Genomic DNA, 14,571 nt, shown 5'->3' on the forward strand with positions numbered 1-14,571 from the left:
GATAATGTTTAAGTTACTGCCGTTGATGGTTTTTGAGAGGAAGTTAGGGTTTGCAACCAGTATAGTGAATTCCCTAGATAACTTACGTATACATATCAAAAGAAAGGAATGGGCCAAACCGGTTGGGCCTGAGTGGAAAGACTGGGCCGAAAGTTGAGGTCTTGGGTCGAAAGATCTTAGGTCGAAGGATCTCAGGTCGAAAGGTCTCAGCTTGAAAGATCTCCTGTCTTTCGTTCGAAGGATATCCGAAAGATTGTCGAAGGAGCTTATGTCTTACGGTCGAAGGATCTTGGGAATTCGGGTTGTCACAGCCCAGACTGAGGAATTGAAGGAAGAGAACATTAAAGCTGAGGGTTTACGCGGTATGGAAAAACAGCTTGAACAGAGATCTGATGGCATCTACTACATCATGGGAAGAGTATGGGTTCCTCTGTTTGGTGATCTTAGAGAACTTGTGATGGATGAAGCACACAAGTCACGATATTCTATCCACCCGGGATCGGACAAGATGTATCACGATCTTAAGGTTATGTATTGGTGGCCGAATATGAAAGCCCTCATCGCCACATACGTGAGTAAATGCTTAACTTGTGCTAGAGTTAAAGCGGAACATCAGAAGCCTTCGGGTCTACTGCAGCAGCCAGAAATACCCAAATGGAAGTGGGAACAGATCGCTATGGATTTCGTTACTGGATTACCGAGGACTCAGGCTGGAAACGACACTATACGGGTGATTGTTGATCGACTCACGAAATCGGCACATTTTCTAGCAATCAAGGAAACAGATAAGTTTTCGCAGCTTGCAGCAGTGTATCTTAAGGAGGTAGTTGCTCGGCACGGAGTGCCAACTTCTATCATCTCAGATCGAGATCCGCGTTTCACTTCTGAATTATGGCAGTCTATGCACAAATTGTTCGGTTCGAAACTCGATATGAGCACCGCTTACCACCCACAGACGGATGGTCAGAGTGAGCGCACTATTCAGACACTTGAAGACATGCTGCGGGCATGTGTGATCGATTTTGGGAAGGGATGGGAAAGACACTTGCCGTTAATAGAGTTCTCCTACAACAACAGCTACCACACAAGTATTCAGGCAGCTCCGTTCGAAGCATTGTATGGGCGGAAATGTCGTTCCCCTCTCTGTTGGGCAGAAGTAGGTGACAGTCAACTCACAGGTCCTGAACTCATTCTGGAAACTTCACAAAATATAGCTCGGATAAGGGATCGTATGGCAGCAGCACGTGATCGCCAGAAAAGTTATGCTAACAAGCGTAGAAAGCCTTTGGAGTTCGAAGTTAATGATCGGGTCATGTTGAAAGTTTCACCGTGGAAGGGCGTTGTACGCTTCGGGAAGCGTGGCAAGCTTAATCCACGTTACATTGGGCCATTCAAAATTATTGAGCGGATCGGTAAAGTCGCTTACAGACTCGAGTTACCTGCGGAATTAGGCAATGTTCACGATGTGTTTCACGTTTCTCAACTAAAGAAGTGTCTGGTCGATGAGACACTAGTTGTGCCATTTCAAGAGCTCAAGTTGGATGACAAGCTGCAGTTTGTTGAAGAGCCTATTGAAATCATGGATCGGGAGGTCAAGGTGCGTAAACACAGTCGAATACCGATTGTTAGGGTCCGATGGAATTCAAGACGTGGACCAGAGTTCACGTGGGAACGCGAGGATCAGATGAAACTAAAGTACCCTCACCTCTTTCCCAAAGACAAAGCAGAGTCAAGCAAAACTAGTGAATCTCGGGACGAGATTCCCCTTCAAGTTGGGGATGATGTAACACCTGAGGAAATTCCGCAACGATCTTGAATTGTCGCTTCACTCCCTTGTACCTATTTGCTAAATTTCGGGACGAAATTTCTTTCAAGTTGGGGATGATGTGACAACCCGACTTCTTGAGGTTAGTATTATCCTATTCCCCGACTCCTTTGTTGTATTTACATATCCTAAATCATTGTGCTAGTGGGATTATGTTGCAAACTTGTTAGTGAGTAACGCATTGAAATACTTGATTTATGCTAACACATCTTTCAACCAAGGATCCCTCGACCGAAAGATCTATCCTTCGACCCAAGACCTATCCTTCGACCCAGGATAGGATCCTTCGACAATCTTTCGGACTAGGAAGGATCCTTCGGGACAAGAATCAATCCTTCGATGTAAGGCCTTAACTTTCGGCCCAACTCGGTACCGGCCCAAACCCCCATCAATGTTATAAAACGTTACGTAGATGTCTAGCACAAAACACTTAATCATATTCCAAACCCTAGAAACCTTTTGGGCGACAGCAGTAATCAAGAACCTCCTGTTGTGATCATCATCATATTCTCATCCGTCATTCGGTTAGTATAATCCTTTGCATATTGTTCCTATGTGATGCTCTCAATTACATGATCTTGTTTGATAGATAGCTCATGCATGGAACTAGGGTTTAACAAGTAGGTGATTGATTGACGATTTCTGTGATATAATGTTGATTGATGTTATTGTTCCACGTTCCTGTTTCAACCGATTAGGGTTAATTTGATGAATGGTTTCGGGTTGTTGTAGAACCGGACTAGGGTTAATCGGTTGGATTAATGTTAATCGGTTGTATTCTAGCCAATCGAATAGGTTATTGATTATTGTTGTTCGGTTATCGTGATTTGTTTGAATATCATATCGTACAATAGAGCACAAGTATGCACTCATTCACACACGTTCACGGACTGACTTCTGGTGAAAACACAAAACGTAATTGTCGGATTGTATGATTAGGGTTACTGTAACCGAAAGATGCTGTAACTGCTTGTTAATTGTGACCGAAAGATACTGTAACCGAAAGATAACATTGACCGAAAGATAGTTGATGTGTCGAAACATAATCATTGTATCGAAAGATAACTGATATGCCGAAAGATAACTGTGTGTCGAAACATAACCATGGTGTCGAAAGATAACTGTGTGTCGAAACATAACTGCAAACCGAAAGATAGTATGTCGAAAGATAGTTGATGTGTCGAATGAAAAGTGTGAACCGAAAGATATTGAGGTGTTAACATTGTATTTGTGTACACTGGTTGACGATTAAATGCGAAATGATACGTGTTGCGCTGATATGGAAACTGACTGTTATGTGTAACTATCATAGGGCTTGGTTAATCACTGTTGTTAAACGAGTAACTAATTCTACCGAGCAAACCAAGGTGAGTTCACTACATTCGAGCATGCGTCCCAGTGGTTGGGGACAGTCAGTGGGTATCCCATGGGGGGATGAGTCTTTGGGTAAAAACGAGTATATTGGTTAATATTCTCACCTATCATCTTTTGTAAGTCCCTCATCGGGTATTAGTTAGTAGCGCTACTTAGGTTTGGCACCCTCACCCCGTGCCTGTAGAGGACGGAGGTGAACTAATGACCCAGTCTGGCCCAGTACTAGATAGGAGTACGTGGGAAGGGCAGTCGTGTATTTCAGGAGCCGTCATTGTTCGGAAATGAGATATTAACAATATTACTTGCATTGGTTATTGAACTGTTTTACATACAACGGGTAACAAACATTTTCTAAAACTGTGAACTCGCCAGCTTTGTCTGATACGTGTGTTACATGCTCGCAGGTCCATAGGTACTTGGAACGCAGGAACTTGCTGGCTGGAGGGCGAGAGTGGTCATGGTTACATTAATAAACATATTTATCAGACATTTATTCATTGTGGTTGTTTGGATAGTATTTACAGTATGATACATTAACGCTTCCGCTGAACTTATGGTTTTTGAACAACTTATGTTTGGGATTTCAGTATTATTAAATAATGGAATTTTATTTCAAACTTGTGATTCAATGTAATTGGTGGCTCATTACTAGTCGTCACACGCCTAACAGGGATACTCCCTAGGTGGTAATTTGGGGGTGTGACATCTAAATTTGGATTTTGATTTGAGAAGATGATGATGCCGATTATATAATGAAGGTAAATTACGCTTTTAACCTTTTCGAAGATCAATTACAACTTTGCCCCTTGCTAATCGGTTATAACTAATGACGCTTTAATCACTCTAATCGGACGGTCAGAATTCTCACGTACGTAATGTAGGATTATTGTTAATGTACATTAACCGCTCTCTCTCTCTATATATATATATATATATATATATATATATATATATATATATATATATATATATATATATATATATATATATATATATATATATATATTGTTTTATAGGGGATGTTCATTTAAGAAGAATCTTCTTAAAAGAAGAAAAAATGAATTAATCCAGATTCTATATTTTTTTATCAATGGTTGTGAAACAAGATATCATTTTTGTCCACTTTTAATTAATGCTTTAATTACAAAGGGTAATATAGACTTTTTGATGTAGAATATAAATAAATATTTTAAAGAGTTACTCATGTCTTAGCTCCTACACAAATTTTATTAGAAGTGACAAAATTATTAAAAAATTTTGTGTGCTACACATATTTTATTATTAGTCGCAAAACTATTTAAAAGTGTTTGAGTCATACACATTTTGTATCCTACACAAAAATATTGTTTTAATAATGCAGGAAACGTTGAAAATGTAAGATCATGTGCATGATTGTTTTTATTGTGTAAGGTGCACAACTATTTTATAAGATAGACTCATTAAATGATTTGTTTAAATTACCTTTGTATCCTTTATTATTCTTATTCTTAATTTTCAATTCTTCTCATTTGAACTCTCCACTTGTTTTATAATATGTCATTTAAACTAAAACACCTTTCCATAGTGATCAAGTCAAGATTACATTAAGCTTGATAATAACAGGTATTCAAAACATAAGTATTTAAAACATAATTGATGCAACGGAAAAAGGAATCACTGAAAGTTGTTCGGTTCTTTGCGTGACTTGTAACATTTCCATTTTTTTATTATCAAAATAAAGTATATAAAAACTTATATTATTAAACGGGTAGAGTACGGGTAAGTTAACTGTTAGAAATATGAAGTACCTAGACGGACCTAGGAACCGTTTAATAATTAAATTATAAAAATACATTATAATTGACATTGCTCCGTTTTTTATGAAACTTAGGTCAAAATATAGATAAAAATATTCTCGTTCTAATGACATTTTCTTCGTTTTATAAAACGTCATATTTTAGAAGTTATAAGCGATAAATGAGTGAAGCGTTTGAATTAATTGTAGTATATATAATAAATAAAATAATCAAAACTTATAATTGAAATTATAATTGTCCTGCATAGAATTGTGAATTTAATGTGTAAGTGTACGTGGATCAACTTTTCGGGAGCTCCAAGAATTGATTTGTGAGTATTGATTGTTTGCTCCTCGTTTTCTTCTGCCCCTTTCTTTCTCTCGCTCGCTCTCTCTCACAATTTCTATATTTCCATTTTTCCTTTAGTAATACACCCCTAATATTCTAAAGCCCTGCCCCATTTTAAGTGTTTTAACCCCTGATCACTGATTCGATACCCTATCTGATTGATCTTGAACCCAGCAACTAGCAACTGATGCCAAAGCGCTGCATGATAAAGGTTATGCTTTGTAAACTAAGTTGGGGTTCTGTCTTGTGAGGTATTGATAAAAGTTGAATTGGGTTATTACACTAAACACGAGTGCATTATATATTTTATAAAATAGCTCTGGTATTATACCCAAGATTATACCAGGAGGCTTTTAGTTGAACCTTAAAATTACAAAGTGAGTCATTCTTCTTTTTATCACCATTTTGTGATACCTTTATATTTAAAAATTGCTTCACAAAACCCTACAGTGATTAAAATTTTGTATTCTCCAATTACTATCGGTATGTGGGTTTTAACTGGGTTCAAGATTGAAGGGGTTAAGTTAAAACACATATATTATTAATGTATTTCCACAAAGACTGGCTGTGAATATATTTAGAGCATATTATGTTATAATATTCGAAATCTCATTATAATTAATTATAATGTATTAATAATATATTATTAATATGTTATTTATTGAATATAAACGTAGTATAATATATATGTCCACAGTTATACATTAATTCACAGTTAAATTAATATATTATCATGTCATAATATATGTTAATATTATAACATAATTATAATATGCACATTACAAATTCCACAGTCACTAGTTGTTATAACTTAATATATTATAATGTTAAAATATCAGTTATAAGTATATATCATATCATTATACTATTTTAAATCTTAGTCACGTTAATATATTAAATAATAATAATAATACAATTATTTAATTAATATATTATAGTTAATAAAGTTATAAATACTAGTTTGACAGAAAATGATATATTTCATTTTCTGGGCTAATTTGGGTTGTGCCATAGAAAATATATTTGACAAAGTGATATCATGGGTTTTATATTATATACTTTATATATAAATGTATACACTAGTTCAGTCACTAGTTGAGAGAATGAACAATAGAGATATGACCAGAGTTACTAGTTGAAAGAACGATCAACAGTGATGTGACCAGAGTCACTAGTTGAGAGAATTATCAACAGTGATATGACCAGAGTCACTAGTTGAGAGAATGATCAACAGTGATATGACCAGAGTCACTAGTTGAAAGAACGATCAACAGTGATATGACTAAAGTCATTAGTTGAGGGAATGTTCAACAGTGATATGACCAGAGTCACTAGTTGAAAGAGCGATTAACAATGATATGACTAGAGTCACTAGGTGAAAGAACGATCAACAGTGATATGACCCTAGTTACTAGTTGAAAGAATGATCATCTGTGGTTTGACCACCATCACGGGAATCGCCTAGGGGTTTATGTGGTTACCAAGGGGTCCGATTTTATTGTATCACATATGTCCGAGTTTTGTTATAAGTGGCTTCAGGGTTATTTAAAACAAACATATGGTTCCAAACTTAATTATGGGTTTCCGAATTTACATGGTAGTAAAGGCTCTTGATGTGGGTTCTTTCTCCTTGCTACTTGCTTGATTCTTTCTGATTCGAAGTCTCTCGCTTGCTTGCTTCGAATCTCCTTGCTGATTTTCTATTCGAACCACACATGGCTTAGATCTTGCTCTTGCTAAACGAACCACACGGGTCCGATTTCTTTCTTTCTTGCGGCCTGCTACTTTCTTTCTTTCTTGCAGTACCACTGGGCGCTTTCATTCTTGCTAAACGACATGCTTCAGTTACTTGCTATCATGATATAACCGGAATCGGTTTTCATGCTTGATTCGATCCATTCTTGCTTGCTTACATCGAATCTTCTTGCTCTTCATGCTTGCTGACTTGCTTCAATAAATCACAGGCGACTTGCTACCTGATTTTCATGCGTTCGGACCTTCACTTGATTTAATTCTTGCTCTTCCTTGCTTTTATTTCCATCGATGATGGCTGGGTAAATAATTCAGAGGTGTGCTGGTTGCTTGCTAACTTCACCATAATTACTTTCGTAATTTGCTTTATAATTTTTTTAAATATGTGAGTTCAAAATTCAAACTTGGATTTGAATTTAAAACACCAAGACTTATCCACTCGGAACCACCATCTTCAATTTTGATTATTTTTTATTCATACTTATCATCACAAACAAACAGGAATGTTCGTTTCTCTTCTTCCTTCTATTCAATTTTCTTGCTGCTTCAATCGGTAATACTTCTGGTAATACTTCTGCTTCAATTCTTTCTCAACCTGAAAATTGATCATTGCTTCGTGCTTCATTCTTCCAATCACGACTTTGATCAACCTTGCTTGCTTTCACTTTCACTTTCACTTTCTTTCTGTTGAACACATATGTTGTGATAAACCGCTGCGGCAACTGCTTCTTATCGAGATCATACACTGCTACTGCTTCATCTTCTCAGTTCACACTGAACCTGCAACTTTCTCGTCTTTCTATTTTCTCAGCCCCGCAGTTTAGAGGGCTGCTACCCCTTCTCCGAACACGCCTCTCAAAACGGCGAACACCGTTTCTCGACCCTCGCTCTGATACCAAATGTTGGTTACAGGCCCCACTCACACACACTAAAACTCACGCAGAATATAGTATGTATGTGTGAATATGTAACTGAATGTGCAGACGATTTGCAAAATGAAGCTGGCTCTTTTATTCATTAAACTAAGGCATATATATAGCATTTACAATGATGTGCACGTGCAAATACAAAAGGAATAAACCACTAATATTCTATCCTAAAATGCAGGAAACAAGCCCACGATTTTGACCCATTAAAACTCTAATTAAACATGTGAAATATTGATTCTTCTGCTGCAAGTTGGAGCCAATCTGACCCGTAACCCGGTCAAACCCGCGACCCGACTTAATGCTTGACTCCATGACCTGCGTGACCGATAACGTGTCGACCCATGACCCGTAAACGAACCCGAATAATCCAACATTTCACCCCCTTAATCGGTGTTTGTTTACGCCTCTCGTTTACGACACCAGAATCACCGTTTTTTCTCAAAGCATCTCGACTTCCTCCGGACACTCGATCTTCATCTCGATCACGTCTGTTTTTTTTTAAAACACGACTTATCCTGGACATTCTGGTCACCCCAGCTCCGTCCAAAGCCGTTCACCCCCTGATCGTGATTTCACTAATCTGTCAAGCTCTTCCTTGATAAGCACACGCCTTGCGTATCAACCACCAACTAGACGCCTACCACCTGTACCGTCTTCGAGTCGCTAAACGAATATCTCAGCCACCTGCTGTTTCGTTTCTACCGCGCTACACCCGTTGGTTTTTCTACCCAAAGAATTCTGCACCCCTTGCAATTCTTCTCCTAGGCTAGAAAGAGTATCCGACAACTAAAATACACGATCTCTTCTTCGTTCTTCGATCAACAAACTGGGTTGACAAGCCCGCTGATTTGGCCTAATCATGACTCGTCTCCTCTACCCTCTTGACCCGCTAGAACGGTAACCCTCGAAACCACCGACCCGCGATCACCTAGTTCACTCCGATCACTGCTGATCTGTCACCTCCGATCACTGCACACCGGTAACCTCTGATCGCTACAGCCTTTTCTTCCACTTTAATCACAGCTAACAACCACGAGACACACCGATGTTCACCCGTCACCCCCGTCATCCAACCGGTACTCCCCGCACGACAACGATTGACACGAACACCACGTCTCCGTCTTCCGCTGTTAAACAACCCCGAAACAACACCTTCTTTTACGACTGCCCTCCACCGACCGACACACCCGCCGGCGGCGGAGGCTTCCTCTGATCTTCAAACCCGCTTCTCAACGAGCCCCAGGCTCTGATACCAAATGTTGGTTATCAGCCCAAGATCAAACACACAAAGTTTAATGCTATATTTCTTGCTTAAATGAAAAATGAGAGTACAAGAGATATTTATTCTACGTACAGTGCTAATGCTATTTATAATGAAAAACATAAACAAACACATGCTAAAATAAACCCATGTTCTCCTGTTATTTTGGAACAAACCCCATGTTAACTTCCAAACGTCCACTCCCAGGAAACTCGGTCAACATGGACCAAATATTCTGCTGACCCATTCCAGCTCCATGACCCATGGTTCTAACCCGTATCCATGCTCTAGTGACCCGTTTTCTACTTGGCAACTCATTTAACCACTACCGGTATCCTACTCAACCCGTACTTGACCCGTAAATAACCCGCAACATCAAGATTACCCAACAAAGGCTTCCGAGTTTAAAGAATGGAAATAAGAAAGCCGGACTTTTATAGTGAGTATATATAATACATGAATGTTCAGATTTATTAAAAGCATAGATGTGAATCAGGGTTTCTCTTGCCTTGTGAGTCCGAGTTATTAATAATTTCAGGATAAAGAGATGGTCCTTATTTTTGATGCATGTATAAGCAGATGTCTGAGTTTCCTAATAAACTTAATGTTCAAATTTATATGGGAACATCAGCAGGTTCGAGTTAATCTAATATTTATAGTCCGAGCATGTTTTAAAGTCAGGTCTGGGTTATTAAATAAAAAAATCAGGGTTTATACATGGAGGGTCCGATTTTGAAAAAGAAAAATAGAGATCAGGGTTTATAAAAGTGAGGTATCCAAATTTAAGGTACAATGTGAAACTGAAATACAAAGCGTGTCTTGAGTCCGAGTTTAGTACCGGTTAATGAGTCAGAGTTTGTATAGTACATATTAATATATGTATCCAAAATTTAAAAGAAACAAAGGTGTCCGAGTTTACTTATGTGTGTGAAGGTTTTCCAAGTTTGTGATTTAAAGATCCGAGTTTAATGATAAAACACATGATGTTGTCCGAGTTTGCACTATGTGAATATAAATATTATGAGTATCTGAGTATACACAATACTATTTCTGAGTTATGATGGTTTTATATGAATCTGAGTATGCGATTTAATAATTAGAGTTTTGATAATTGTTGTTCCAAGTGTTGGTGAGTCCGAGTGTGTGATACTGGGTGTTACTGTATGTTAACTTGTTATTCTGATCACATTAAACATTGGATTGTTTAAACAATTAGGGTATTGCATAAACCTACATATATACCTACTTACACTCACTGTACATTAGGTCGGGTGTAACGAACCTAACATTTAATTAATGCGTTGAAGCACGTTAATACATACCGAGCAAACTAAGGTGAGTTCACTACTCTTTCATAAGCATGCTTCCCGGGGTCAAACAAAGTACTATTCCTGGGAGGAATACTTTTTCTATATGTTGTAGTTTGAATTTTATGTTGGTTAATAAAGTGACACTCTATCACGAAAGTCCCTACTTACATACCGAGCTAGTTGCTTGGGAGGCAACAGGGTATTAGTTAATAGCGCTATTAGACACCGTGCTGGGAGCCGGGCATGAACTAATGACCTTAATCACTTTTGATCGATGCTGATAGACATTGATAAGGGCACAATAAATAGAACAATCAATTGGTAACGAGTTTATTATTCGTAACATGTCTTCAAACTAAACACTTACAAGATTTACGTTAAACAAAATTGTTAACTCGCAAACTTTATTATGACTGTTTTTCTGCATGCTAGCAGGTTGCTAAACACATCATGCTTTGGAACTTGCAGTCTGAGGAGCGAGGAGTGACATGGGGCTTCCTACTTGATGCAAACTATTAACATTATGCAATTTAAAATGATTTGGTTTTGATTATATTAAAATAGTTACAATTGATTCCGCTGAACACATGTTATGTTGAAATGTACTTTTTTGGAATTACATTATTCATGTTGGACAAGGTATTTGCGTTTTATAATATTTTTACTATTAGTTCAACATGATTAGTGGCTAGATCCTGGTACGTCACACGCCTTGTAGTGTAACTCCGCAGGTGGTAATTTAGGGGTGTGACAGTTTGGTATCAGATCCACTAGTTATAGTGAACTAGGTTTTAAAAAGTTTTTATAAAAGCAGACTATAACCGAATCAGTTCCGAAAGCGAACATGACACTATGCTCCAGATTGCAAGGTTCGTATCACATTACCGTAAACATTATACATCTAGCATAAACACATACGTTGCATTGCATATAGTTGCATACACATCATCATAGCATGATTACATATGCTACCTGTTTATACGTTGATGAATTGTTAGGACGATGTAATTTCTTAACCTTCGTGACTTTTATCGCTTTAGGAACACCTGTTTTGACACTCGTGTCACACCCCGACCACGTAAAACAACAAATCGTGGCGAAAACGTTGGAGAGTGTTGTAACAGAATCATTGTTTCACAACCATGGATTAAATAATTTCGTTTTATTGATTTATTGAACTCATTGTTTTATTACAAATCAGATAAATACAAATATTATCTTTCAAGTTTTAAAGTCGCTAAGGCACAAGTCCATCCTATGTATAGCATGGATCAACAATCATCACATAACAGCACCTGAAACATGTGTAAAAATAGGTACGTCAGCATAAAAATGCCTGTGAGATACATAGGTTTTATTATAATAGGATTCATGACTTATAAGTTTTAGAAAAATATTTAATCAAAAATAGTCATGAACCTTGAAATATTTTCTTTTATAAATCATACTAAAATTTATAAGAAATCAGATGATATAACAGAATAATGCATAAATAAATAATTAAGTAAAATGAGTTTATATAAAATATGTTGTTTGTAAAACAACATTTTGATAAAAAGGTTTGTAATATATATATATAAAAATATACTTTGGTTTTAAGAAAGTCGAGTAAGTAATATATAAATATATATTTCAGTTCCAAAATCGTTAAACAAATAGTATATTAAATATACTTTAGTCGTCAAAATAATAAATTTTCAGTAGTATATCAAAAGTATACTTTGGTTTTATTAATAACATATTAAACTATGCTTTGGTTTTATAAATAACATATTAAACTATGTTTTGGTTTTATAAATAACGTATTAAACTATGTTTTGGTTTTATAAATAACATATCAAACTATGTTTTATTAATTAACAAAATATATGTTGGTTTTGTACAATATCACACATGAGAGTATATCAAACTATACTTTTGGGAGTATAACAAAATATACAATAAAAATCTGATTTAAGAATTCAACCAAACCTAGTGCATCAAAATACACCTAGGAGACTAGAAATACCATGAAGGCAATCCCTATTTGGATAAAATATCGGTTTCTGACATTCCATGACAACAGGAATGGGGTGTCAAATCCTACAGCGCTATATCATACTAACAACCGGTCTGGTGAACATAAAATAAGTACTATCCAACAATTTAATTTTATAATCTTTGGAAAAATTAGGGTTTAAACCATAAATAATCATTCAGTTTACCAAAAGATAAGTACTAATATGTATAATCAATTATACTTTTGAAATCATGAACATAACAATTAGGTACACATGCTTCACCCCAAAACATTGAAAACAGTAAAAGAGGGGACTATGTACTCACTTGAGAGTGCTTAGAAGTCTTGAACAACAACCAAGCAAGCTAGGGATCACGGAAATCAAACGACACCTAATATAGCTAACTATGTAAATAAACCGGACCTAAATCGGAAGATCGGATAGGATGAGGTTTCGTAAACCAAATGAGTATGGGAACTCATATGATATGGTTTAACAAAGCCTACATACTAAAACGAAACCTAACCTAAGTGCTTACGACCCATTACGACCCGTTTAGGTATCTTACGCTACTTTGACGCGACGTTCGCGTAAAACGCGTTTGGAACGCCTAACTAGTACTATGACAAGTATTATATGCCTAAACATATTTAATTATGTTGCTTAATCAGTTAAGTGACAAAAGTTTGGGTTACATATGCTTAAATATCAATTATGCATAAAAAGGGCATTTTGGTCATTTTCCTAAGGCATATAAACTACCTATCATACAACTACTTAAACGAAGTGACCATATGGTATAACCTCGAAAGGTTATTCCCTATACAACTATGGTCACAAAACATGTTTGGTCGGATCCTAATGATCGACCAAACGGGTCTTGTTGAAAAGTCTAAGCGGTTGTTTAGACCGCTTGACTTACGACTCTACATAAGCACTAAACCTAAAAGTGAGGAGCTAAACATGTTTAAAACATGTTTAACAAAGTTTGAAAATAAGTTAGATATCAAAACAAAGGGTTTTGATACCCAAGAATAGTTTGGTTACAAAATACGCGTGAATACACATTTTGGCCGAAACTACGACTTGTCACTACGCCTAATCAACGTGGTAATCAGTAGGTATAGTCACTTGGGACTATAACCATCGTGATTACGCTCACGTTGCGAAGTTCATCGAACTTCGTGTAGATCATAAACTGGTCAAAGATGAAAGTTAAACACTTGTTTGACTTTCACGCTAAAAACGCGAAAAAGAACGAAAGAATACTTACAAGAGGTCCAAGAATGGAAGTTTGATCCAATTATTCTCAGGTATGGAGTGTTAGAACCCCAACTTAGAGAACAAATCAGATCAAGGTGTGAAGAATGGAATGAGTGGAGGTGGGTATTTATAGAAAACCAAGAACCGTTAGGATCGTTCATCGAAAAACGAGCTTGAATCTTGGCCTTACACTTGGGCCCAAGGTATTAGAATACAATGGGATGCTAAAACCCATCAATTTTCAGCCCAAGGTATTGAGAATTTTGCATTAAAACCCCTGAAATATGACCAGAATGCTGAAAATGAAGTTTCTGTCTGATGGGCTCTCGCCGGCCGCGTAAGAATTGATCAAGGCTTACTCCCCAGGTCTAGCTAACTTTGGCAGAAATGTTAAAATAGGTCCCTGCACTTGAAAAACATGCATTTTGATGCATTTTTGGCACCTTTTAGCCCCGTTAACCTCATTTCAAGGCTAAAAAATGAAGTTAAAGTATAGGGAACTTAAAATATGCTAAAAAATATCTCGGATGTCGGTTCGTTTGGCCGTACAGTTGCGTTGTTCGGTTAATTACGACGAAACACGAACGGATGCAAATAACGATCCAAATTACGTTACGAATGGAATTTTATCATGCCAAACACTAAAATAAAATATTTTAATGCTTACATAAATTTTTGGATATCCGGATATATTCAGAACGTAAGATATGCGCGAAAATGCAAACTTATGCACT

The sequence above is a fragment of the Helianthus annuus genome, chromosome 1, assembly GCF_002127325.2.
Source record: "Helianthus annuus cultivar XRQ/B chromosome 1, HanXRQr2.0-SUNRISE, whole genome shotgun sequence".
In the NCBI taxonomy this organism is placed as follows: domain Eukaryota; kingdom Viridiplantae; phylum Streptophyta; class Magnoliopsida; order Asterales; family Asteraceae; genus Helianthus; species Helianthus annuus.